A 24,571-nucleotide genomic window follows, 5' to 3' on the forward strand; every position below is an offset into this window, starting at 1 on the left:
AGTTTACCTTAGACTTTAGCTTAGCTTAGAATTTAGTTTAGCTTAGACTTTTGGTTACATTAGAGTTTTGGTTGTCTTGGACTTTCTGCTACCTTGGTCTTTTGGTTAAATTGGTCTTTTGTTTACCTTGGACTTTCGGTTACCTTAGACTTGAGGTTACCTTAGGCTTTAGTTTACCTTAGTCTTTAGCTTAGCTTAGACTTGAGTTTAGCTTAGCTTTTATGTTACCTTTCATTTTCAGCTTAGCTGAGATTTTTGCTTAGCTTAGACTTTTGGTCACCTTAGACTTTTGGTCACCTTAGACTTTTGGTTACCTTGGACTTTTGGTTACCTTAGACTTTTGGTTACCTTCGACCTTTGGTTACCTTAGACTTTTGATTACCTTTGGCTTTTGGTTACCTTAGACTTTGGTTATGTTGGACTTTTGCTTACCGTGGACTTTTGGTCACCTTAGACTTTTGATTACCTTTGACTTTTGGTTACCTTAGACTTTTGGTCACCTTAGACTTTTGATTACCGTGGACTTTTGGTTACCTTAGACTTTTGGTGACCTTAGACTTTTGGTCACCTTAGACTTTTGGTCACCTTAGACTTTTGGTTACCTTGGACCTTTGGTTACCTTAGACTTTTGATTACCTTTGACTTTTGGTTACCTTAGACTTTTGGTCACCTTAGACTTTTGGTTACCTTTGACTTTTGGTCACCTTAGACTTTTGGTCACCTTAGACTTTTGGTCACCTTAGACTTTTGGTTACCTTTGACTTTTGGTTACCTTAGACTTTTGGTCACCTTAGACTTTTGATTACCGTGGACTTTTGGTTACCTTAGACTTTTGGTTACCTTAGACTTTTGGTCACCTTAGACTTTTGGTCACCTTAGACTTTTGGTTACCTTTGACTTTTGGTTACCTCAGACTTTTGGTCACCTTAGACTTTTGGTTACCTTGGACTTTTGGTTAAGTTGGACTTTTGTTTACCTTGGAGTTTTGGTTACCTTAGACTTGAGGTTACCTTAGGCTTTAGTTTACCTTAGACTTTAGCTTAGCTTAGACTTTAGCTTAGCGTAGACTTTAGGTTAACTTAGACTTCAGTTCAGCTTAGCGTTTATGTTACCTTTCATTTTCAGCTTAGCTGAGATTTTTGCTTAGCTTAGGCTTTTGGTTACCTTGGACTTTTGGTTACCTTAGACTTTTGGTTAGCTTGCACTTCGATTACCTTAGAATTTAGTTTAGCTTAGACACTAGTTTAGCTTTTTGCTTAACTTAGACTTTAGCTTATCATAGACTTGAGCTTAGCTCAGAGTTTAGGTTGTATTACACTTTCCGATTAGCTGAGAATTTGCTTAGTTTAGACTTTTGGTTACCTTAGACTCTTAGTTACCTTAGACTTTTGGTTACCTTGGACTTTTGGTTACCTTGGCCCTTTTGTTACCTTGGACTTTTGGGTATCTTAGACTGTTGGTTACTTTAGAATTTTGATTACCTTGACCCTTTTGTTACCTTAGACTTTTTTTGCCTTGGAGTTTTGGTTACCTTAGACTTTTGTTTACCTTAGAGGTTTGGTTACCTTGGAGATTTGGTTACATTGGAGTTTTGGTTACCTTGGGCTTTTCGGTTACCTCAAAGTTTTGGTTACCTTGGACTTTTGGTTACCTTGGAGTTTTGGTTAGCTTACACTTTTGGTTACTTTAGAAGTTAGTTTAGCTTAGACGTTAACTTATCCTTTAGCTTAGCTTAGACTTTATCTTAGCTTAGACTTGAGCGTAGTTTAGAGTTTAGATTACATTACACTTTCAGCTTAGCTGAGAATTAGCTTAGCGTAGACCTTTGGTTACCTTAGGCTTTTAGTTACCTTTGACTTTTGGTTACCATAAACTTTTGGTTGCCTTAGACTTTTAGTGACCTTGGACTTTTAATTACCTTGGCCCTTTTGTTACTTTGGACTTTTGGTTGCCTTAGATTTTTGGTTACCTTGGACTTTTGTTTACCTTGGAGTTTTGGTTACCTTGGACTTTTGTTTAAGTTGGACTTTTGGTTACCTCGGAGTTTTGGTTACCTCAGACTTTTGTTTACCTTGGACCTTTGTTTACCTTAGATTTTTGGTAACCTTGGACTTTTTTTTACCTTGGAGTTTTGGTTACCTTAGACTTGAGGTTACCTTAGGCTTTAGTTTACCTTAGACTTTAGCTTAGCTTAGACTTTAGCTTAGCGTAGACTTTAGGTTAACTTAGACTTCAGTTCAGCTTAGCGTTTATGTTACCTTTCATTTTCAGCTTAGCTGAGATTTTTGCTTAGCTTAGGCTTTTGGTTACCTTGGACTTTTGGTTACCTTAGACTTTTGGTTAGCTTGCACTTCGATTACCTTAGAATTTAGTTTAGCTTAGACACTAGTTTAGCTTTTTGCTTAACTTAGACTTTAGCTTATCATAGACTTGAGCTTAGCTCAGAGTTTAGGTTGTATTACACTTTCCGATTAGCTGAGAATTTGCTTAGTTTAGACTTTTGGTTACCTTAGACTCTTAGTTACCTTAGACTTTTGGTTACCTTGGACTTTTGGTTACCTTGGCCCTTTTGTTACCTTGGACTTTTGGGTATCTTAGACTGTTGGTTACTTTAGAATTTTGATTACCTTGACCCTTTTGTTACCTTAGACTTTTTTTGCCTTGGAGTTTTGGTTACCTTAGACTTTTGTTTACCTTAGAGGTTTGGTTACCTTGGAGATTTGGTTACATTGGAGTTTTGGTTACCTTGGGCTTTTCGGTTACCTCAAAGTTTTGGTTACCTTGGACTTTTGGTTACCTTGGAGTTTTGGTTAGCTTACACTTTTGGTTACTTTAGAAGTTAGTTTAGCTTAGACGTTAACTTATCCTTTAGCTTAGCTTAGACTTTATCTTAGCTTAGACTTGAGCGTAGTTTAGAGTTTAGATTACATTACACTTTCAGCTTAGCTGAGAATTAGCTTAGCGTAGACCTTTGGTTACCTTAGGCTTTTAGTTACCTTTGACTTTTGGTTACCATAAACTTTTGGTTGCCTTAGACTTTTAGTGACCTTGGACTTTTAATTACCTTGGCCCTTTTGTTACTTTGGACTTTTGGTTGCCTTAGATTTTTGGTTACCTTGGACTTTTGTTTACCTTGGAGTTTTGGTTACCTTGGACTTTTGTTTAAGTTGGACTTTTGGTTACCTCGGAGTTTTGGTTACCTCAGACTTTTGTTTACCTTGGACCTTTGTTTACCTTAGATTTTTGGTAACCTTGGACTTTTTTTTACCTTGGAGTTTTGGTTACCTTAGACTTGAGGTTACCTTAGGCTTTAGTTTACCTTAGACTTTAGCTTAGCTTAGACTTTAGCTTAGCGTAGACTTTAGGTTAACTTAGACTTCAGTTCAGCTTAGCGTTTATGTTACCTTTCATTTTCAGCTTAGCTGAGATTTTTGCTTAGCTTAGGCTTTTGGTTACCTTGGACTTTTGGTTACCTTAGACTTTTGGTTAGCTTGCACTTCGATTACCTTAGAATTTAGTTTAGCTTAGACACTAGTTTAGCTTTTTGCTTAACTTAGACTTTAGCTTATCATAGACTTGAGCTTAGCTCAGAGTTTAGGTTGTATTACACTTTCCGATTAGCTGAGAATTTGCTTAGTTTAGACTTTTGGTTACCTTAGACTCTTAGTTACCTTAGACTTTTGGTTACCTTGGACTTTTGGTTACCTTGGCCCTTTTGTTACCTTGGACTTTTGGGTATCTTAGACTGTTGGTTACTTTAGAATTTTGATTACCTTGACCCTTTTGTTACCTTAGACTTTTTTTGCCTTGGAGTTTTGGTTACCTTAGTCTTTTGTTTACCTTAGAGGTTTGGTTACCTTGGAGATTTGGTTACATTGGAGTTTTGGTTACCTTGGGCTTTTCGGTTACCTCAAAGTTTTGGTTACCTTGGACTTTTGTTTACCTTGGAGTTTTGGTTACCTTGGACTTTTGGTCACCTTAGACTTTTGGTTACCTTGGACCTTTGGTTACCTTAGACTTTTGATTATCTTTGACTTTTGGTTACCTTAGACTTTTGGTCACCTTAGACTTTTGCTTACCGTGGACTTTTGGTCACCTTAGACTTTTGATTACCTTTCACTTTTGGTTACCTTAGACTTTTGGTCACCTTAGACTTTTGATTACCTTTGACTTTTGGTTACCTTAGACTTTTGGTCACCTTAGACTTTTGGTTACCTTGGACTTTTGGTTAAGTTGGACTTTTGTTTACCTTGGAGTTTTGGTTACCTTAGACTTGAGTTTACCTTAGGCTTTAGTTTACCTTAGACTTTAGCTTAGCTTAGACTTTAGCTTAGCGTAGACTTTAGGTTAACTTAGACTTCAGTTCAGCTTAGCGTTTATGTTACCTTTCATTTTCAGCTTAGCTGAGATTTTTGCTTAGCTTAGGCTTTTGGTTACCTTGGACTTTTGGTTACCTTAGACTTTTGGTTAGCTTGCACTTCGATTACCTTAGAATTTAGTTTAGCTTAGACACTAGTTTAGCTTTTTGCTTAACTTAGACTTTAGCTTATCATAGACTTGAGCTTAGCTCAGAGTTTAGGTTGTATTACACTTTCAGATTAGCTGAGAATTTGCTTAGTTTAGACTTTTGGTTACCTTAGACTCTTAGTTACCTTAGACTTTTGGTTACCTTGGACTTTTGGTTACCTTGGCCCTTTTGTTACCTTGGACTTTTGGGTATCTTAGACTGTTGGTTACTTTAGAATTTTGATTACCTTGACCCTTTTGTTACCTTAGACTTTTTTTGCCTTGGAGTTTTGGTTACCTTAGACTTTTGTTTACCTTAGAGGTTTGGTTACCTTGGAGATTTGGTTACATTGGAGTTTTGGTTACCTTGGGCTTTTCGGTTACCTCAAAGTTTTGGTTACCTTGGACTTTTGGTTACCTTGGAGTTTTGGTTAGCTTACACTTTTGGTTACTTTAGAAGTTAGTTTAGCTTAGACGTTAACTTATCCTTTAGCTTAGCTTAGACTTTATCTTAGCTTAGACTTGAGCGTAGTTTAGAGTTTAGATTACATTACACTTTCAGCTTAGCTGAGAATTAGCTTAGCGTAGACCTTTGGTTACCTTAGACTTTTAGTTACCTTTGACTTTTGGTTACCGTAAACTTTTGGTTGCCTTAGACTTTTAGTGACCTTGGACTTTTAATTACCTTGGCCCTTTTGTTACTTTGGACTTTTGGTTGCCTTAGATTTTTGGTTACCTTGGACTTTTGTTTACCTTGGAGTTTTGGTTACCTTGGACTTTTGTTTAAGTTGGACTTTTGGTTACCTCGGAGTTTTGGTTACCTCAGACTTTTGTTTACCTTAGATTTTTGGTTACCTTGGACTTTTGTTTACCTTGGAGTTTTGGTTACCTTAGACTTGAGGTTACCTTAGGCTTTAGTTTACCTTAGACTTTAGCTTAGCTTAGACTTTAGCTTATTGTAGACTTTAGTTTAACGTAGACTTCAGTTTAGCTTAGCGTTTATGTTACCTTTCATTTTCAGCTTAGCTGAGATTTTTGCTTAGCTTAGACTTTTGGTTACTTATTCGTTTACCTTAGACTTTTGGTTACCTTGGACTTTTGGTTACCTTTGATATTTGGTTACCTTAAACTTTTGTTTATCTTAGACTTTTTGTTACCTTAAACTTTTGGTTACCTTATACTTTTGGTTACCTTAGACTTTTGTTTATCTTGTAATTTTGGTTTACTTAAACTTTTGGTTTCCTTAGACTTCTGGTTACCTTGGCTTGTTGTTTACCTTAGACTTTCCGTTACCTTGGAATTTTGGTTACCTTGGAATTTTTGTTACCTTGAACTTTTGGTTACCTTAGACTTTTGGTTACCTTAGACTTTTTGTTTCCTTAGACTTTTGGTTACTGTGGACTTTTGGCTACCGTAGACATTTGGTTAACTTAGACTTGAGATTACCTTACTCTTTCGATTACTGTAGACTTTAGTTTAGCTTAGACTTTAGCTTAGCTTAGACTTTAGCTTAGTGTAGACTTTAGCTTAGCGTAGACTTTAGGTTAACTTAGACTTCAGTTTAGCTTAGCGTTTATGTTACCTTTCATTTTCAGCTTAGCTGAGATTTTTGCTTAGCTTAGACTTTTGGTTACCTTAGACTTTTGTTTACCTTAGACTTTTGGTTACCTTGGACTTTTGGTTACCTTGGACTTTTGGTTACCTTGGACTTTTGGTTACCTTAGACTTTTGGTCACCTTAGACTTTTGGTTACCTTGGACTTTTGGTTACCTTGGACTTTTGGTTACCTTGGACTTTTGGTTACCTCGGAGTTTTGGTTACCTCAGACTTTTGTTTACCTTGGACCTTTGTTTACCTTAGATTTTTGGTTACCTTGGACTTTTGTTTACCTTGGTCTTTTGGTTACCTTAGACTTGAGGTTACCTTAGGCTTTAGTTTACCTTCGACTTCAGCTTAGCTTAGATTTAGATTAGTTTTGACTTTAGGTCAGCTTATACTTTAGCTTCACTTAGACTTTAGCTTAGCTTAGACTTTAGCTTAGTTTATACTTTAACTTAGCTTAGACTTGAGTTTATGTTAGAGTTTAGGTTACCTTACACTTTGAGTTTACCTGAGATTTTTGCTTTCCTTAGACTTTAGCTTAGCTTAGACTATTGGTTAGCTTAGACTTTTGGTTACCTAAACATTTTGGTTACCTTAGAGTTTTGGTTACCTTAGACTTTTGGTTACCTTAGAAGCCCTGCTGCCCCTCCGCCCCCCCCCCCGCCCTCCCCCCGCCCCCAACTGCAGCACACGAGGGGCTACCTTTGTGGTGCATGAGCACCAGGCGATAACGCAGAGCACCAGGACCAGAGGAGCCCTGACAAGTGGTCATGCTCAGTGCTCAGAGGAAGGCAAAAAACCCCCGGGGACCGGTGCCAATCTGCCCCGGGGGAAAATTCCTTCCTGACCCCAGCGCTGGCGATCGGCTACTCCCTGAGCACGTGAGCGAGACCTGCTCCTGGTCCACGGGCTGGTTATGCCTCTAAGGGGCAAGGGGACACTGGCTCTACCTCTTCTGCCTCCACCTGGAGCCACCGCAGGGGCTTCCAGGAGCAGCAAAGTGCCGCTGGCCTGCTCTAGCCTGGGAGCAAGAACCCTTCCAGTGCCTGGCACTGGAGCTCCAAAGCACTGCGGGAGGGCGCTGTTCTTATACTGCCCGGGAGCATTGTGATGCTGCCTTGGCGGGTGCTGGCACTATGACACGGGGGAGACGGGGCCCCCACAGCCCTGCCCACCGCAGCCCTGCCTCTGCTGCCGCTTTGCCCAGCATGCCTTGGAGAAAGGCCTTTGGGCTGCTGGCCCGGAGGCAGTGCCTGTGCCCAGGAGGCCCAGGGGCTGCTGGCCCTGCGCATGGCGGCCACACAGCGGGCACCGCTGCGGGGTGTCCCTGTAAATGAATCTGTGTGTTCAGACTGCATCAATAAAGGCTTTTATACCATTGCGGTCTTCTGAGCGTGGCGATCCCAGAGGTGGAAGAACAGGGTTTTGGTTCCCTGTGCATGAACTTTGCCGAAACGTAGAGAGCAGACAGGATTTCCTCACCATTCCTTGTCAATGAACCACGTGGCGTTCGCTGCTGCGCTGCTGCTGGTGAGGTCTTCTTCTTGGAAAGAAGAAGAACTTGAGGGATCTCTTCTGCGTTTGTTACACAGGGTGCTTGGATATTTGCTTGTGTTTAGTAACGCTCATGTGTCCAGTTTGGAGGTTTACCTCTGGTAGTACTACTTGAATGCAGCACTTCCCTTCCTGCTGCCTAATTGCATGTTCTTGATAGCTCAATAAAGTGTTTTGATCCCAATTTGGTTTAAACCGCATGGACTGAGCAGCTTTTCCCTGCAACACTTGGGCAAAACAAGTCACTGTCTCAAGGCCCTCAGCTTAGCATTACATAAGGGCACTTTTTGGGGGGCAGAAACTGAGAGATTGGCAACAAATCCCCCCAGCCCATTTGTTCAGATCCTTGACATGCAGAATGAGCGCTGGTCTCTCTCCCATAGGTTCATTTCTCGAGTGGTCTGTCGGGGTGGGAAAAGGGAAAGTCACCGAGTTTGTTACTGGAGATGCTGGTGCAGGCTGCAGAAGACAGCCCCAGCTGCGTTCCTAGCTATGTCTACAGCTATAGCATCTCTATCTCTTTATCTCTACATCTGTGTCTACATCTCTCTCCCTCTCTTCCTATCTCCTGGGCTAGTGCAAATAACTCCTCACATCACAGCAGTCCTGGTAAGTGCAATGGAGGGCGTGTGCTGAGGACGCCGGTGTGAAACACCAGAGCTGCAGCCCAGGCAGAGGGAGACGAGCTGGAGGGAGCTGCTGCAGCGATGCTGTTGCTAAAGCTTTCCTAAGTGAAGGCAGAAACAGAAGCAGCTGTGCAGGGACAGCTTGATGCCAGTTCACATGGTGTCCTGAGCTGGCACCAAAAGGGAAGTGTGTGCTCCAGAAGGAAAGCATCAAGGAACAGTGAAGCACACACTACCTATCTGTAGGTATAGCTATATCATTTATATCACTCTATCTGTATCTGTATATGTACATTTCTATTTATGTCTTAGTATGGGCTGCACCACGTGCCGCAGGGAAATATCTTCTCTGGCACCTCTATGTTCTCCCCTCCTTCCTCACTGATCTTGGTGCTTGCAGAGTTCTTTCTCTTGCACACTGTCACTCTTTTCTCTTTTTGCAATTGCCGTTGCACAGTTTTTTTCCCATTCTTAAGTATGTTATCCCAGAGGCAGTACCACTGTCACTGACAGGCAGGGGGTCTGTCCTGAGGCTGGCTGGCATTGGCTTTATAGGACACAGAAGAAGCTTCTAGCAGCCTCTCACAGATGCCACCTCTGTAGCCTCACCACTACCACAACCTTGCTACACAAACCCAATACAGTCGTGCTCAGTTGGGTTTCCAGAGGGTAGCAAAAGGCCACGTCTCTGACCTCAGTGAGGCTCCAAGATGAAGCCCTCAGCCTGAAGCAGGGTGTGCTCCTGAACTCAGTGGTTGCAAATGTTCTTTACGTGGGCAATAGCTGCTCATTTCCTTGTGATTTGCCCCCACTCCCAACCCCACCCTTCCCCCAAATGCTGGTTTTTAAAAATGCTTGAGTTGTTTCTTTGGGAGAAACAGAACCAAACACAAGAGCCTGAGAACAGCAGCGCTCCATCAGGAGTGCCTCTGGCCCAATACTCTCTCTACTGCGGCACTCCATGCAGCTCTGAAGGAGAGTATGTGAGGAGCACAGGTCTGCTTCTGTCAGGGTCCAGAGGGTGCTCGTTGGCCTCAATGCCCAGGACCAGCCTCCCGTGGGACCTGCACTGCAGATAGCCCTTCAGACCTAGGTCATAGCTTGTCATGCAGAACTATATGCATAACATATCATAGCTCTTCTGTTCTATTCTGTTCTGTACCATCCAATTCCATCCCATCCCATTCCACGCCACCCCATCCCATTCTATTCTATTCCATTCCATTCCATCCCATCTGATTACATCTCATTCCGTTCCATTCCGTTCTATTCCATTCCATTCAGAAACGAATCAGTCACAAGTAAGGTTAGAGGTGGAAAGAGTATTTTCTTTATTTATAAATAAAGTTCTTTTATCTTAGTTTACATTAGCTTACACTACAGCTTAGCTTAGAGTATAGCTTAGTTTAGACTATAGCTCAGCTTTGACTTTATTTTACCTTAGACTATAGCTTAGATTTTTGGTTGCCTTAGACTTTAGCTTCGCTTAGACTTTTGGTTACCTTAAGACTTTTGGTTACCTTAGGCTTTTCGTTGGCTTGGACGTTTGGTTACCTTGGACTTTTGGTTACCTTAGACTTTGGTTATGTTGGACTTTTGGTTACCTTGGAGTTTTGGTTACCTTGGAGTTTTGGTTACCATAGACTTTTGGTTACCTTGGACTTTTGGTTACCTTAGATATTTGGTTACCTTAGACATTTGGTTAACTTAGACTTTTGGTTACCCTGGACCTTTTGGTTACCTTAGACTTTTACCTTAGACTTTTTGTTACCTTAAACTTTTGGTTACCTTAGACTTTTGTTTAACTTGTAATTTTGGTTTACTTAGACTTTTGGTTACCTTGGCTTGTTGTTTACCTTAGAGTTTTCGTTGCCTTGGAATTTTGGTTACCTTAGGCATTTGGTTACCTTAGACTTTTGGGTACCTTGAACTTTTGGTTACCTTGGACTTTTGGTTACCTTAGACTTTTTGTTTTCTTAGACTTTTGGTTACCGTGGACTTTTGGCTACCGTAGACATTTGGTTAACTTAGACTTGTGATTACCTTACTCTTTCGATTACTGTAGACTTTAGTTTAGCTTAGACTTTAGCTTATCTTAGACTTTAGCTTAGTTTGGACTTTAGCTTAGTTTGGACTTTAGCTTAGCTTAGACTTTACTTTAGCTTAGAGTTTATGTTACCTTACACGTCCAGCTTAGCTGAGACTTTAGCTTAGCTTAGACTTTAGGTTACCTTAGACTTTAGCTTAGCTTAGGCTTTTGGTCACCTTAGAATTTTGGTTACCTTGGACTTTTGGTTTCCTTAGAGTTTTGGTTAGCTTGGACTTTTGGTGACCTTAGACTTTTGGTCACCTTAGAATTTTGGTTACCTTGGACTTTTGGTTTCCTTAGAGTTTTGGTTAGCTTGGACTTTTGGTTACCTTAGACTTTTGGTTAGCTTACACTTTCGATTACCTTAGAATTTAGTTTAGCTTAGACGTTAGCTTAGCTTAGACTTCAGCTTAGAGTTTAGGTTACATTACACTTTCAGTTTAGCTGAGAATTAGCTTAGCTTAGACTTTTGCTTACCTTAGACTTTTGCTTACCTTAGACTTTTGGTTACCTTAAACTTTTGGTTACCTTAGACTTTTGGTTACCTTAGACTTTTGGTTACCTTAGACTTTTGGTTACCTTAGACTTTTGGTTACCTTAGACTTTTGGTTACCTTAGACTTTTGGTCACCTTAGACTTTTAGTTCCCTAGGCTTTAGTTTACCATAGACTTTAGCTTAGCTTAGAATTTAGTTTAGCTTTTACTTTTGGTTACATTAGAGTTTTGGTTGTCTTGGACTTTTGGCTACCTTGGTCTTTTGGTTAAATTGGTCTTTTGTTTACCTTGGACTTTCGGTTACCTTAGACTTGAGGTTACCTTAGGCTTTAGTTTACCTTAGTCTTTAGCTTAGCTTAGACTTGAGTTTAGCTTAGCTTTTATGTTACCTTTCATTTTCAGCTTAGCTGAGATTTTTGCTTAGCTTAGACTTTTGGTCACCTTAGACTTTTGGTCACCTTAGACTTTTGGTTACCTTGGACTTTTGGTTACCTTAGACTTTTGGTTACCTTGGACCTTTGGTTACCTTAGACTTTTGATTACCTTTGGCTTTTGGTTACCTTAGACTTTTGGTCACCTTAGACTTTTGCTTACCGTGGACTTTTGGTCACCTTAGACTTTTGATTACCTTTGACTTTTGGTTACCTTAGACTTTTGGTCACCTTAGACTTTTGATTACCGTGGACTTTTGGTTACCTTAGACTTTTGGTGACCTTAGACTTTTGGTCACCTTAGACTTTTGGTCACCTTAGACTTTTGGTTACCTTGGACCTTTGGTTACCTTAGACTTTTGATTGCCTTTGACTTTTGGTTACCTTAGACTTTTGGTCACCTTAGACTTTTGATTACGTTTGACTTTTGTTTACCTTAGACTTTTGGTCACCTTAGACTTTTGGTTATCTTTGACTTTTGGTTACCTTAGACTTTTGGTCACCTTAGACTTTTGGTTACCTTGGACTTTTGGTTAAGTTGGACTTTTGTTTACCTTGGAGTTTTGGTTACCTTAGACTTGAGGTTACCTTAGGCTTTAGTTTACCTTAGACTTTAGCTTAGCTTAGACTTTAGCTTAGCGTAGACTTTTGGTTAACTTAGACTTCAGTTCAGCTTAGCGTTTATGTTACCTTTCATTTTCAGCTTAGCTGAGATTTTTGCTTAGCTTAGGCTTTTGGTTACCTTGGACTTTTGGTTACCTTAGACTTTTGGTTAGCTTGCACTTCGATTACCTTAGAATTTAGTTTAGCTTAGACACTAGTTTAGCTTTTTGCTTAACTTAGACTTTAGCTTATCATAGACTTGAGCTTAGCTCAGAGTTTAGGTTGTATTACACTTTCCGATTATCTGAGAATTTGCTTAGTTTAGACTTTTAGTTACCTTAGACTCTTAGTTACCTTAGACTTTTGGTTACCTTAGACTTTTGGTTACCTTAGACTTTTGGTTAGCTTACACTTTCGATTACCTTAGAATTTAGTTTAGCTTAGACGTTAGCTTAGCTTAGACTTCAGCTTAGAGTTTAGGTTACATTACACTTTCAGTTTAGCTGAGAATTAGCTTAGCTTAGACTTTTGCTTACCTTAGACTTTTGGTTACCTTAAACTTTTGGTTACCTTAGACTTTTGGTTACCTTAGACTTTTGGTTACCTTAGACTTTTGGTCACCTTAGACTTTTAGTTCCCTAGGCTTTAGTTTACCTTAGACTTTAGCTTAGCTTAGAATTTAGTTTAGCTTAGACTTTTGGTTACATTAGAGTTTTCGTTGTCTTGGACTTTTGGCTACCTTGGTCTTTTGGTTAAATTGGTCTTTTGTTTACCTTGGACTTTCGGTTACCTTAGACTTGAGCTTACCTTAGGCTTTAGTTTACCTTAGTCTTTAGCTTAGCTTAGACTTGAGTTTAGCTTAGCTTTTATGTTACCTTTCATTTTCAGCTTAGCTGAGATTTTTGCTTAGCTTAGACTTTTGGTCACCTTAGACTTTTGGTCACCTTAGACTTTTGGTTACCTTGGACTTTTGGTTACCTTAGACTTTTGGTTACCTTGGACCTTTGGTTACCTTAGACTTTTGATTACCTTTGGCTTTTGGTTACCTTAGACTTTTGGTCACCTTAGACTTTTGCTTACCGTGGACTTTTGGTCACCTTAGACTTTTGATTACCTTTGACTTTTGGTTACCTTAGACTTTTGGTCACCTTAGACTTTTGATTACCGTGGACTTTTGGTTACCTTAGACTTTTGGTGACCTTAGACTTTTGGTCACCTTAGACTTTTGGTCACCTTAGACTTTTGGTTACCTTGGACCTTTGGTTACCTTAGACTTTTGATTACCTTTGACTTTTGGTTACGTTAGACTTTTGGTCACCTTAGACTTTTGATTACCTTTGACTTTTGGTTACCTTAGACTTTTGGTCACCTTAGACTTTTGGTTACCTTTGACTTTTGGTCACCTTAGACTTTTGGTCACCTTAGACTTTTGGTTACCTTTGACTTTTGGTTACCTTAGACTTTTGGTCACCTTAGACTTTTGATTACCGTGGACTTTTGGTTACCTTAGACTTTTGGTTACCTTAGACTTTTGGTCACCTTAGACTTTTGGTCACCTTAGACTTTTGGTTACCTTGGACCTTTGGTTACCTTAGACTTTTGATTACCTTTGACTTTTGGTTACCTTAGACTTTTGGTCACCTTAGACTTTTGATTACCTTTGACTTTTGGTTACCTTAGACTTTTGGTCACCTTAGACTTTTGGTTACCTTTGACTTTTGGTTACCTTAGACTTTTGGTCACCTTAGACTTTTGGTTACCTTGGACTTTTGGTTAAGTTGGACTTTTGTTTACCTTGGAGTTTTGGTTACCTTAGACTTGAGGTTACCTTAGGCTTTAGTTTACCTTAGACTTTAGCTTAGCTTAGACTTTAGCTTAGCGTAGACTTTTGGTTAACTTAGACTTCAGTTCAGCTTTGCGTTTATGTTACCTTTCATTTTCAGCTTAGCTGAGATTTTTGCTTAGCTTAGGCTTTTGGTTACCTTGGACTTTTGGTTACCTTAGACTTTTGGTTAGCTTGCACTTCGATTACCTTAGAATTTAGTTTAGCTTAGACACTAGTTTAGCTTTTTGCTTAACTTAGACTTTAGCTTATCATAGACTTGAGCTTAGCTCAGAGTTTAGGTTGTATTACACTTTCCGATTATCTGAGAATTTGCTTAGTTTAGACTTTTAGTTACCTTAGACTCTTAGTTACCTTAGACTTTTGGTTACCTTAGACTTTTGGTTACCTTAGACTTTTGGTTAGCTTACACTTTCGATTACCTTAGAATTTAGTTTAGCTTAGACGTTAGCTTAGCTTAGACTTCAGCTTAGAGTTTAGGTTACATTACACTTTCAGTTTAGCTGAGAATTAGCTTAGCTTAGACTTTTGCTTACCTTAGACTTTTGGTTACCTTAAACTTTTGGTTACCTTAGACTTTTGGTTACCTTAGACTTTTGGTTACCTTAGACTTTTGGTCACCTTAGACTTTTAGTTCCCTAGGCTTTAGTTTACCTTAGACTTTAGCTTAGCTTAGAATTTAGTTTAGCTTAGACTTTTGGTTACATTAGAGTTTTCGTTGTCTTGGACTTTTGGCTACCTTGGTCTTTTGGTTAAATTGGTCTTTTGTTTACCTTGGACTTTCGGTTACCTTAGACTTGAGGTTACCTTAGGCTTTAGTTTACCTTAGTCTTTAGCTTAGCTTAGACTTGAGTTTAGCTTAGCTTTTATGTTACCTTTCATTTTCAGCTTAGCTGAGATTTTTGCTTTGCTTAGACTTTTGGTCACCTTAGACTTTTGGTCACCTTAGACTTTTGGTTACCTTGGACTTTTGGTTACCTTAGACTTTTGGTTACCTTGGACCTTTGGTTACCTTAGACTTTTGATTACCTTTGGCTTTTGGTTACCTTAGACTTTTGGTCACCTTAGACTTTTGCTTACCGTGGACTTTTGGTCACCTTAGACTTTTGATTACCTTTGACTTTTGGTTACCTTAGACTTTTGGTCACCTTAGACTTTTGATTACCGTGGACTTTTGGTTACCTTAGACTTTTGGTGACCTTAGACTTTTGGTCACCTTAGACTTTTGGTCACCTTAGACTTTTGGTTACCTTGGACCTTTGGTTACCTTAGACTTTTGATTACCTTTGACTTTTGGTTACGTTAGACTTTTGGTCACCTTAGACTTTTGATTACCTTTGACTTTTGGTTACCTTAGACTTTTGGTCACCTTAGACTTTTGGTTACCTTTGACTTTTGGTCACCTTAGACTTTTGGTCACCTTAGACTTTTGGTTACCTTTGACTTTTGGTTACCTTAGACTTTTGGTCACCTTAGACTTTTGATTACCGTGGACTTTTGGTTACCTTAGACTTTTGGTTACCTTAGACTTTTGGTCACCTTAGACTTTTGGTCACCTTAGACTTTTGGTTACCTTGGACCTTTGGTTACCTTAGACTTTTGATTACCTTTGACTTTTGGTTACCTTAGACTTTTGGTCACCTTAGACTTTTGATTACCTTTGACTTTTGGTTACCTTAGACTTTTGGTCACCTTAGACTTTTGGTTACCTTTGACTTTTGGTTACCTTAGACTTTTGGTCACCTTAGACTTTTGGTTACCTTGGACTTTTGGTTAAGTTGGACTTTTGTTTACCTTGGAGTTTTGGTTACCTTAGACTTGAGGTTACCTTAGGCTTTAGTTTACCTTAGACTTTAGCTTAGCTTAGACTTTAGCTTAGCGTAGACTTTAGGTTAACTTAGACTTCAGTTCAGCTTAGCGTTTATGTTACCTTTCATTTTCAGCTTAGCTGAGATTTTTGCTTAGCTTAGGCTTTTGGTTACCTTGGACTTTTGGTTACCTTAGACTTTTGGTTAGCTTGCACTTCGATTACCTTAGAATTTAGTTTAGCTTAGACACTAGTTTAGCTTTTTGCTTAACTTAGACTTTAGCTTATCATAGACTTGAGCTTAGCTCAGAGTTTAGGTTGTATTACACTTTCAGATTAGCTGAGAATTTGCTTAGTTTAGACTTTTGGTTACCTTAGACTCTTAGTTACCTTAGACTTTTGGTTACCTTGGACTTTTGGTTACCTTGGCCCTTTTGTTACCTTGGACTTTTGGGTATCTTAGACTGTTGGTTACTTTAGAATTTTGATTACCTTGACCCTTTTGTTACCTTAGACTTTTTTTGCCTTGGAGTTTTGGTTACCTTAGACTTTTGTTTACCTTAGAGGTTTGGTTACCTTGGAGATTTGGTTACATTGGAGTTTTGGTTACCTTGGGCTTTTCGGTTACCTCAAAGTTTTGGTTACCTTGGACTTTTGGTTACCTTGGAGTTTTGGTTAGCTTACACTTTTGGTTACTTTAGAAGTTAGTTTAGCTTAGACGTTAACTTATCCTTTAGCTTAGCTTAGACTTTATCTTAGCTTAGACTTGAGCGTAGTTTAGAGTTTAGATTACATTACACTTTCAGCTTAGCTGAGAATTAGCTTAGCGTAGACCTTTGGTTACCTTAGACTTTTAGTTACCTTTGACTTTTGGTTACCATAAACTTTTGGTTGCCTTAGACTTTTAGTGACCTTGGACTTTTAGTTACCTTGGCCCTTTTGTTACCTTGGACTTTTGTTTACCTTGGAGTTTTGGTTACCTTGGACTTTTGTTTAAGTTGGACTTTTGGTTACCTCGGAGTTTTGGTTACCTCAGACTTTTGTTTACCTTGGACCTTTGTTTACCTTAGATTTTTGGTTACCTTGGACTTTTGTTTACCTTGGAGTTTTGGTTACCTTAGACTTGAGGTTACCTTAGGCTTTAGTTTAACTTAGACTTTAGCTTAGCTTAGACTTTAGCTTATTGTAGACTTTAGTTTAACGTAGACTTCAGTTTAGCTTAGCGTTTATGTTACCTTTCATTTTCAGCTTAGCTGAGATTTTTGCTTAGCTTAGACTTTTGGTTACTTATTCGTTTAGCTTAGACTTTTGGTTACCTTGGACTTTTGGTTACCTTAGATATTTGGTTACCTTAAACTTTTGTTTATCTTAGACTTTTTGTTACCTTAAACTTTTGGTTACCTTATACTTTTGGTTACCTTAGACTTTTGTTTATCTTGTAATTTTGGTTTACTTAGACTTTTGGTTTCCTTAGACTTTTGGTTACCTTGGCTTGTTGTTTACCTTAGACTTTCCGTTACCTTGGAATTTTGGTTACCTTGGAATTTTTGTTACCTTGAACTTTTGGTTACCTTCGACTTTTGGTTACCTTAGACTTTTTGTTTCCTTAGACTTTTGGTTACTGTGTAGTTTTGGCTACCGTAGACATTTGGTTAACTTAGACTTGAGATTACCTTACTCTTTCGATTACTGTAGACTTTAGTTTAGCTTAGACTTTAGCTTAGCTTAGACTTTAGCTTAGTGTAGACTTTAGCTTAGCATAGACTTTAGGTTAACTTAGACTTCAGTTTAGCTTAGCGTTTATGTTACCTTTCATTTTCAGCTTAGCTGAGATTTTTGCTTAGCTTAGACTTTTGGTTACCTTAGACTTTTGTTTACCTTAGACTTTTGGTTACCTTGGACTTTTGGTTACCTTGGACTTTTGGTTACCTTAGACTTTTGGTCACCTTAGACTTTTGGTTACCTTGGACTTTTGGTTACCTTGGACTTTTGGTTACCTTGGACTTTTGGTTACCTCGGAGTATTGGTTACCTCAGACTTTTGTTTACCTTGGACCTTTGTTTACCTTAGATTTTTGGTTACCTTGGACTTTTGTTTACCTTGGTCTTTTGGTTACGTTAGACTTGAGGTTACCTTAGGCTTTAGTTTACCTTCGACTTCAGCTTAGCTTAGATTTAGATTAGTTTTGACTTTAGGTCAGCTTATACTTTAGCTTCACTTAGACTTTAGCTTAGCTTAGACTTTAGCTTAGTTTATACTTTAACTTAGCTTAGACTTGAGTTTATGTTAGAGTTTAGGTTACCTTACACTTTGAGTTTACCTGAGATTTTTGCTTTCCTTAGACTTTAGCTTAGCTTAGACTTCTGGTTAGCTTAGACTTTTGGTTACCTAAACATTTTGGTTACCTTAGAGTTTTGGTTACCTTAGACTTTTGGTTACCTTAGAAGCCCTGCTGCCCCTCCGCCCCCCCCCCCCAACTGCAGCACACGAGGGGCTACCTTTGTGGTGCATGAGCACCAGGCGATAACGCAGAGCACCAGGACCAGAGGAGCCCTGACAAGTGGTCATGCTCAGTGCTCAGAGGAAGGCAAAAAACCCCCGGGGACCGGTGCCAATCTGCCCCAGGGGAAAATTCCTTCCTGACCCCAGCGCTGGCGATCGGCTACTCCCTGAGCACGTGAGCGAGACCTGCTCCTGGTCCACGGGCTGGTTATGCCTCTAAGGGGACAAGGGGACACTGGCTCTACCTCTTCTGCCTCCACCTGGAGCCACCGCAGGGGCTTCCAGGAGCAGCAAAGTGCCGCTGGCCTGCTCTAGCCTGGGAGCAAGAACCCTTCCAGTGCCTGGCACTGGAGCTCCAAAGCACTGCGGGAGGGCGCTGTTCTTATACTGCCCGGGAGCATTGTGATGCTGCCTTGGCGGGTGCTGGCACTATGACACGGGGGAGACGGGGCCCCCACAGCCCTGCCCACCGCAGCCCTGCCTCTGCTGCCGCTTTTTCTATTTATGTCTTAGTATGGGCTGCACCATGTGCCGCAGGGGAATATCTTCTCTGGCACCTCTATGTTCTCCCTTCCTTCCTCACTGATCTTGGTGCTTGCAGAGTTCTTTCTCTTGCACACTGTCACTCTTTTCTCTTTTTGCAATTGCCATTGCACAGTTTTTTCCCCATTCTTAAGTATGTTATCCCAGAGGCAGTACCACTGTCACTGACAGGCAGGGGGTCTGTCCTGAGGCTGGCTGGCATTGGCTTTATAGGACACAGAAGAAGCTTCTAGCAGCCTCTCACAGATGCCACCTCTGTCGCCTCACCACTACCACAACCTTGCTACACAAACCCAATACAGTCGTGCTCAGGGTGCAGCTCCCAAAGGCCTAATCACAGGGTTAACACCCCCAGTAAGATTTGTATTTGAACAAGCTAGCGATAGCTGTGCAGCACACCTGCAGCCCACCATCTGACAGGCCCTGGAGACCTTGCTGGAAGACTGGGGAGAGCTTCGGGCCCTCACAGGGGTGTGTGGGAGCAGGCCCGGTTCTGAGGGAGGGCAGCCTGGAGGCCTGTGAATGCTGACTCCCTGGGGCAAGGCTTCAGCTCCAGTCCTGCAACTGCCACACTCAGCTCTCTTAACAAAATAATACCTTTCCATCACAGAAAAACTTGCCTTAGTTTGTTTTGGAGGAATTCTGGGTACTCCAGCAGCAGTCATTAGGTTATTATTGTTTGGTCAGAGTTGTGGTATAATTTACAGACTTTGAGGAGAATGTAGTCATCAGGAGTAGAGCTCAGGTCTCACAAACGCAGCTATTCACTCAGTTACATATTAGCATGGAAGGAATAGGTTCATATAGGAGCTTTGCTCATCTACCGGTACCATGATATATATTTTTTTATATTTGCCTCTATAAAGCAATGGGTAATACACAGTTAAATTAACCAGGCTCAACATAAAGGAATTTTGTGGGCACTGGAGGAGGCTGTGATGATATAGTAGTTTTACTCTGGCATGCATGAGCACAATCACTCAACAGGCTGTTCTCATAGCTTCACCCAGTCGCTCCTCTCTCATTGCCTCTCAGCTGAGCAGTGAGACAGAGTCTGACTTGAGAAGAAAAGTCAGATTCCATTGCCTTGCAGCCAAGGCAATGGAAAGAGATACACAAACCCAGAAACACTTTCATTTGTTAGCACTTTGCAAAATATCTGAAGTACCAGAGACTGATATTTACCAACATTTTCATAAGCTTGCTTGTCTCTTCCACTTTTGCTGTTTGAAGAGTGCCAAGTAAATGAAGCTACTGAGCTATGTTTGCTTTTCTCCTCAATGGTGATGAGGCTGACACACACTTTGACCATAAATTTTGTTGGGATGAGAAGAGGTGTGATTCCTCATAGCGGCAGCTCTGCTTGCAGAAATCTGTACTGAGGTGTAGCCCAAATAAGGTCTTTGGAGGTCATTAAAACCTGAATTTTAAGCATAATCTCACAGAACTTTGAAAACATGTTGGATTTTTTTGCCTTTCAGTCTTAACCTTCACTGTCTTACATCTTCAGTCACTGACCCTTTTCCAGCTGGCTGTAGGCTGCTATCAAGTCTGACCTGAGATAGAAAAGTGATTAATTTTATTTTGGTGGAGTTAGGAATAGATAAGTGGATCAAGTGGAGAGTCTGCTGCAACACTCATTGTGGTCCCTGCTTTCGGAGTTTTAACTCTCATTATAAGATGCAGCTTTACCTGCATAGCTTCTCTAGACCTTTATTATGTCTAAGAGGATTTTAATTGTGTAGGTGTAAATAAAGCGTTCTTTGTTTAAAAGCTATATCAGAAGAATTTAACTTTGTACCAGCATAATAAAACTACACGATAATCACTTTCAAGCAAAGCACAAGAAACTGAAAAAAGAAGAGTCCTTTTGATAAAAATATAGTAGACTTAGTGTTATATTATTTTGCCAATATATCTGTGAATAAACTCTATTGTTGCAGACATATTCACTGTTTTCTTACTATAGTTTTCACTGCTTTCATACAGAACATGCTTTTGCAGACAGATTAAATTCCTTGAGATTCAGTTAAATGGAATCTCTGCTCATGTAATGAACCCTGATACAACTGATATTAGTAGTTTAGTACTTCTAAGGTAGTCAGTATGAGAGGGAAGCATTTGTGGGACTTGATGGTGAAGTGCTACCATACATACTGCAGGGCATTTGCAGAAGGGAGAAAATTAAACTAATAATGTTGCTGTGTTTTTTATTTTCTCAAAAATGCCCTCTAGTGATGAACTTTTAGTAGCCTTACAGTAAAGTTAGCTCATTTTATTAAAAATAATTTTGCCCTTTGTAAAAGTTTTATCTCACTATAAATTAAGCATTCCTAGTTACTAGTTAATTTTGTTTTGTGTGTTTATTTCTTTGCCAACATAATCACATTCTTTCCACACAAAATTAAGAAAAAAAGCTTTGTTAACTTCAAAATACTTCTGTTTTGATTAAACACACATGAAAGCTTTTACTTACATTAAAACACAGGATTAAAATGTTGCCTTTTTTCAACAAAGCAGCAGTATCGCCTTACTTACACCTAGTAAGGTAGTGTTTCATAAAGATTTGCATGTGATGTTTTCTGAAATTGGTAGCTAGTTAAAAATGCAAATAAACTATTATTTATATAGCTTGATTCTACAAATTATTATTTTTTCCTTGTGTTAAGAATGGAGATACATACCTCATTTGAGTGCATACAAGCTCTACATTTTCCAGTAAAATGCTTTAAAGCAGTGTGAGTAAAGTCTAAAATTGTCTATAAAAATAAATTCATTAGCTATTTTAAAATATCTTGAAGTGCCAAAAAAGCTTTCCAGAAATCAGTGATTACACTGCAAACATGCCACAAAGGTGAACTGTTAACAAGTGTGCCTTTGCCAGTGGTAGGAAGATTGCCAACATTTAATTGGCTTTAAAGTTTTGTTCTGTCAATGCTGTATTGTATCTTAGAAGCAGTAATGCCTACCTTATGATTTAGGCATGAAATGGGATCTCAAAATATCTGACTGATTATGGCAGGAAGGAACTGTTTTCTGAAGGAAACTTGCCAACCTACTTATTGCTTTAGTGTAGGTAGAGTTCGATTTGTACAACACATCAAAAAGAACAGTATAAAAATTGTATATGAGAATGACAAATAATAAACATATAACTTGTACATATCTGTTTTCATTGGTAGATCTTATAGTGCTTTATAAAAAAGAGTTGAAAGAACTGATCTTTTAGCTGCCAAACCCATTTAAATCATTGTTGCTCCACAAACCTAGGTATACCAGGAGCTGCCCCAGTCAACTCTGTCAGTTCAGTTGCTTTTTGGCAGCTTTCTATACTGGACCTGTGAAACGAGCAAGGTCTAAAAAACCCCAAACCACTGATTTTGCCACAGCTACTCATCCCCATCCTTGCATTACAATTTAGGGCCCTCTCAGGTATCCTGTTATAACTGTTGTTAACACATGTTCTTTCACTCATCTCTTTTACAGTCTGCCCCAACGAATGTTTGCACTGCCACACTGTTCCTTACTCTGGAGGGGCTGAATGGACCAAGCTGAAATGAATGAGTGGGACAAAACCCTTTTAAATCAGCTCCTAAACTATTGAGCATTGGAAATGTAAAATCAAATTCTTGGTAATGGGAAGGCTAGTGAGGTTCCTAGTGTTGTACCTCTCATCAGTGACAGAAAAGGGAAAGAAAATACAACTTTCTTGACTCTCATTATCATATAACCATGTCATAACTGTTGTTACCATGTTCATTAAGCCACACGGCCTTGCTATTATTAATGCATAGTTACCATATCATCTTGCTTTGTAGACTGCTACTACACATTCCTGTAGGATCTGAGAAATGTGGGGGAAAAGATACAATACCTTTATACTGCATGGTCCTGTATACCTTTATCCCAGTTTGTTACATCAACTTGTGTATATTTATTTATATCATGTCCAATGGTGAATGCTTCGTGACGTAAATATAGACCTTTGTGTTTAAGAGACTGAGATTTATTTTCTTACCTTCTAAGAAGCATTGGTAGACCTTAGGGATGTTCCACATTTGTGATGTTGTAACATGAATGTTAAAACATAAGAACTTGTCACAGCAGTCATAATACAGAAAGCAGCTGCTGTTGATGCTAGGTCATGTAGGATAGTACATCAATAGGTAAGTAGTTTTCTACCTGTTGGTACATTACACCCACTACATTCAGAGTAACCATACACAAATATGTAAATAAACAGAAAAGAATGAAAAGAAGGCTATTCTTCATTCTTAGTATGGAAAATGTGGCCATCTTAGTTTGCTCTAAAGGTCTCTTAAAAAAAGATAAAGAATTAAAAAAACCCCACCCCTACAACCACAGAATATTTATAGTATTTTTCATCAATTTGCACTTTCCTAGATTTAATGATTTTTTTCCCCCCTTTAATAAAGAACCTCTGAAATTAAAGGGAAATATATGCACTGTGTCAAATTTAACTAAAGGTTCCTGGATTCGCTTTCAGTGCTTGCCCCTGACTTTAACTCTACTGATGCAGGATAATTTTTAATTTTCTATTACTTCTGGGAGATGTCCTCTTCAGGACACAGAATGTTACAGTCTGCCCTGATAACTAAGCACAATTTTCACTGAATTTATTGAGAGTTGCAGGCATATGACACCTATAAAATGGGACCTTCACTGCAGAATATTTAAATTTAACATTAACACTACTTAGTGTAGCCAAAAGAAACTACAGTGGATGCAAAAGCACATTTGAGACTTGAGTCAAAATGTCCTGGCAGCCAAGTCAACAGTGTTTCATTCCTCCTTCTAACCTTTCATCTTGCACTTGCTGAGTTTACTTCTCTTTGTTGGAGAGCTTTCATAATGTTTGTAAAATGTGTTAAAAGTGCAGTGGAGCTGCTCAGGAATCCCTAAGCTGCAAATAGTTGGAGCTGGGAGAGCATTCCAGAGAAATATCCCTGCATATTTCCTCTCTGACTAGTTACTGTGGAATACAGACTACAGGGCTAAAGGGACCTTGACTCCAACATAGTAGGACATTCTTCACTCTTGCAAATATCCGAGTTGGGATTCTCAGAGCAGTGTTCATTTCCTAGCTGTGTACACTTTGCTAACTAACTGGAATGTATAAGCAGCAATGCCAGTGGTTATTTTTGCTTACAGAAAAACCCCTTGTGCAATTTAACGTCTTTATGTCTCACTGAATCATATAACATATTCTGAAGCAGTACGTTATTTACTAATTAACCATGAACTGGGTATGTGTGATATCTGGAATAGCACATATACTTAAGGGGAAGCAAATTCCAGGCTTCTGTGGGAGTGTAGTGCCTCAGGGGAACATAGAAACTTTGTTTTAGTATGAAGACTTACTGTTTTGTCAGAAGCAGTTGTACTATAGTTTTAAAAGTGGCTGCATCTAGCTGGGACATCAGGTGAATGTTAGAATGGGCAGGTTACTCCGTAACAGTGCATATGTATTTGTACTAATTGATACCAAGTTCAGTTAAGCACTTGAGGTTTTGCCCTCTTTTTGGCTCTGACAAATCCCATTAGTTTAGGCTAAACTGCTGATTGGGTTTCTCAGAAGAGCTGAAAGGATTCAAGTACCTATTTCCTACAATTCAATCATCCCTTTCAAATTCTCTTCAAAATCCCACCCAAGTATAATGGGTGGGATTTTAAAGCTTTGTCTAGCTGAATTTGATGGATAATACTGTGGATTTCCTAAAGTCCCTGAGGAGATTTAATCCAAAGAACCAGTCCTTTTAATGACAGCACTCTGCTAAATAAAATGTGTTGCAGTTCTGGTCAGGAGCAACTTCGACCATTGCAAATTTTTTACAAATAAGTAGGATGTTGTTTGTGGGTGACTGCATATAGGTTGCACCATGAACAATATAAAGCTGTTCCATTTGGAGAATTCACACACACACAAAAAAATAAAATGTAAGGGCCTGT

At 39.4% G+C, this 24,571-nt stretch overlaps 1 long non-coding RNA gene across 1 annotated transcript in view; it reads left to right on the plus strand.

The window, feature by feature from the left end:
• LOC136009128 (uncharacterized) overlaps positions 1 to 22,233 on the plus strand; it is a 134,876-nt gene extending 112,643 nt beyond the window's left edge. Inside the window, exon 4 of the long non-coding RNA XR_010610349.1 lies at positions 22,088 to 22,233. This is a non-coding gene — a long non-coding RNA (uncharacterized LOC136009128). The remainder of the gene's footprint in view (positions 1 to 22,087) is intronic.
• The last annotated feature ends 2,338 nt before the right edge of the window (positions 22,234 to 24,571 follow it).

The sequence above is a fragment of the Lathamus discolor genome, chromosome 2, assembly GCF_037157495.1.
Source record: "Lathamus discolor isolate bLatDis1 chromosome 2, bLatDis1.hap1, whole genome shotgun sequence".
Lineage (NCBI taxonomy): Eukaryota > Metazoa > Chordata > Aves > Psittaciformes > Psittacidae > Lathamus > Lathamus discolor.